Here is a 3,575-nt window from a genome sequence, read left to right as displayed (position 1 = left end):
ATCTCTATATGTCCATCCTTTGAAGAGCATTAAGTCAGTATATAAAAGAAGATAGATATTGATGATAAGGAGTATCAGCCTGAGGTTATTGTAAACTGAGGAGCACAAGGCAAACTAATTCAAGCATGGATATGTTAAATAGGTATCTAGAGTATGTTTAATAGCATCTATATGGCAAAACGACAGAGTACTACATAACTGTTAGACTTTACAGGATTAAATTCTTTTATTTTATTGTTGTTTTATTGTAGATCACACAAACTTACATCTGCCCCCATTTTTATAACCAAACATGTGTAAGTTGATGGGTAAAAATTTAAGAGTTGTTCTGTTGTCTGAGTTGAACATCAAGATAATGGAATATAATAATTGAAGAAAGATAGAAGAAGATATTGGGTCAAGGAATTAACAATTACTTAGTTTATTCTAACTGGAAAACGTATCAGCGAAAATAATAAAAATGAATCTATCATCTCTGATAGACTCCTTATTATAATCAAACACAGAACTTGATTTTTTTTTAAAAAAAACAAAAAAAAGAGTAAGAACTTGGTATGGTAGAAGCACTTTCGAAGTACTTCATCCTGGGACTGTATGCATTGCATCTTATTCTAGGGAAAGATTTCCAAGGGAACAAAATGTAAATAAATGTGTACATGTGATCTTGTTCAGCATCTTCTACTTATTTTGCTATATTAGGATATTCTTCTGTCCAATCTATCCCTTGTGTACTAGAATATAAAGAATAATATAAATCACAAAAGTTTTTAAGTTGTTGACTTTCATATTCTCTTTGAATTTGTTTCCCATCCATCACCTCTAAGTTTTGTAAAACACAGTCTATATTTCATTTTTTTATAAAAATTAAGAAAAAAATTAGCATTTGCAATCTTTGATAAGCATGAAAATATATACTAAGGTTTCTTATAGCTAAAACAAATAACAGTAAAGCAGAATTATAGGCATAGACTTGCATCACATCTGGCTATCATCACGTTTCCGGTGAAGGTATGAATAGCTTGATTTTGGTGGAATGATGTGCAGAAAAGTACATCTAGCACTCATATTGTCATAAATAGCGCTGATAAATGCCTAGAGATGTTCCAAGTACCTACTGCTGCACATAGTGAATTAAATTAGGAAGCATATAAGCATCATAAGGCTATAAAGTAGAAATAAAATGATTTTATCCAGGTCATGGTGATCAAATAGCTGAATCTGAACAAACATGGGAAGTGACTCACAGGCCCTTCTCACAAGATTTTAAAAAATTAAAAACATTCATGCATAAAATGATGAAATTCTGCAGGCCTACTGTTGTATGTTGAAGGCCTATCGTCTGGGTTTTAAAAGTGATTCACATACACATTTTTCCCCCTTCATTTTTTTAGCGATGTTACACTTTCCACCAAAATGATTATTAGCATCTTTAGTGCTTGTATTTAGTTGTCTCAACATCTTGTAGTTGAGAAGATATGGGATTTAGGGGTTCACTAATTAATAAATAATAAAACGATATGGCTGAGACAGGCCTTGAAGCAGCTTTCAATATTGCTGTTTCCCACCCTTCCCTAATTCCAATCTCCCACAATTATGATACATCTTTGACATCCACTTTATGTTAGAGCTAATAAAGGCAATAAACTGATTATTATTTATTAACACCACTTCTACCCATTTCAAAGGAAACAGAAATTATAAAAGCTCAACATGAGAGTATTCCATATCATGAACCATCATGCATCATTTACACACAGAACTGGAGCTTTTAGATGAGATTGCTTGCTTCTCCTTTCCCTTCTTCACCAGATAGAATAAATTTTAACAGGATCTCTTACCTTCTCCGTCCCTTCTTCTCCTTGATACCCTTAGGTTGTTTTAGTACGGCGGCCGAGCATGAGCCCATGCGAACGCGTCATGGCCCAGCTGCGCGAGGAGATTTGCCGGCAAATTATAGATGGGGAATGAAGACGGATCGGGCAGTCCGGCCCCTATCGCCGTCGGTGAGCCGCCAGGCAGCTGCCCGCCGCCTTCCTCCTCATCCTCGAGCGGCAGCCGCTCGTAGGTGGCGTTGGCGAACGTCGCAGCAACCACCGTGACCGGCCCCGCCGCGAGGAGAGAACCTACGACGCTCCCCCCCACCACCTGGCCCTGCCCGCCCGCCAGGTACACCGTCAGCCCCGTGGACCCCGGCGGAGCTGGTCCGGGCAAGAAGGCACCAGTCAGCGAGAGGATCTCGAAGCGGCCGTGTAGCGCGACGACGGCACCCGCCGCAGCGGGCTGCCGCAGTGCAACGTCGGCCACTGCACCGGTGCCGCTGAGCACGCAGACGCCACGCTGGCGGCGGCGTGCAAACTGGGCGATGCACTCGGCGACGTCTGCACCGCCAGCGACCTCCATCACATGGCTGCGGAGGGCGTTGGGGCTGTCGCGGGTGATGAAGATGGGGGGCTTCGGCTTGTTCTTGGAGCCCGGAGGGCGGCCGCGGGGCCGGCGGGTACCGATCTCGACGGCACCCTCCTTGGGCTCGTCGCTGTTGTCTCTCTCCTCCTCTTCGTCAGCTCGGGAGCCAGGGTCGGTGTCCTTCTTGGGCGTCTCCTGGTTGAGCTTCTTGGGGCCGGAGGAACCGGGGGTTGCCGGGTCAACTCCCGGAAGCCCCAAGTGCCCGGCCCACCAACGATTCGCCAGTTTCTCGATGGAGAGACTCTTCTCGGTTCTTCTCCTCCTCCTCCTTCTCCCACTCTTGTTTTCTTGTGTTTCTACGGAAAGACCCAGAAAGACTCAGATTTCAAGAGAAGATGAGACCAAGCTGACAGAAGGAAGCCCAAGTAAGAACATGAGCTTTTCTAGTCTATATCTCTATATTCACTCAGTCATACGAATATCTATACTTGCTATATGGGACGAAGATTGTGCTTGACATTTCTTCTTTGACAGGAGTAGGAGAGTTCAGGAGAAGGAACCAAAAGTAGGAATATTTACCCTACTTAATTCATGGACAGCAATGGAACAACTCTGAAGGCCTACTATCATAGGAAGGATCTCTCTTTCAGTGCTATTATTCTTTCAGCGTATAAATACAGTAGAGAATAGAGGGAAGTACTGAAGGAGATAGGTATTCTCTTCCTAAGCCAAGAGCCCACGAGAAATGTTGCCAAGACCAACTTAGAGAGCAAGAGAGAGATTCGGGATTGGTTTGGTTTGCATTTGATTAAAATACATTTGTTTATTAAGTTGTCATTTTAGTTGCGGTGTTGTTAGTGTGGAGATGATGGGTGCTTTGCACTTTGTCGGAGAGTAGAAATGAAACAGTAGAAGGAAGGAGTTTAAAAATTAGGGTTCGTTGTAGGGCCGCGTGCGCGTGGGCAGGCGGGGAGCACATCCCTTTCTCAAGCCCCGACATCCCAACCACACACAATGAGAGCGAGAGCGAGAGAGAGATGATATGCGGGCCTTTCCTATCGTTTTCCTTTCCCTTACACTATTCATTGAGATGCTTGGAGAAGGGAATCAATTACTTAGAAGTCACGAGAGCACATTCTCTCACCCTCTGTTGTAGTATTTCCTGTACCCAT

The 3,575-nt window shown here is 43.4% G+C and overlaps 1 pseudogene; it reads right to left on the bottom strand.

Moving 5' to 3' along the window:
- Positions 1–1,614: 1,614 nt before the first annotated feature.
- LOC103710398 (AT-hook motif nuclear-localized protein 20 pseudogene) lies at positions 1,615–3,575 on the bottom strand (annotated as a pseudogene).

The sequence above is a fragment of the Phoenix dactylifera genome, chromosome 6 (genome assembly GCF_051530095.1).
Source record: "Phoenix dactylifera cultivar Ajwa chromosome 6, Ajwa_hap1_PhDact_Kaust_v1.1, whole genome shotgun sequence".
Taxonomy (NCBI): domain Eukaryota; kingdom Viridiplantae; phylum Streptophyta; class Magnoliopsida; order Arecales; family Arecaceae; genus Phoenix; species Phoenix dactylifera.
The sequence above is the reverse complement of the archived record's forward strand: the minus strand, read 5'-3'. Positions and strand labels throughout refer to the sequence as shown.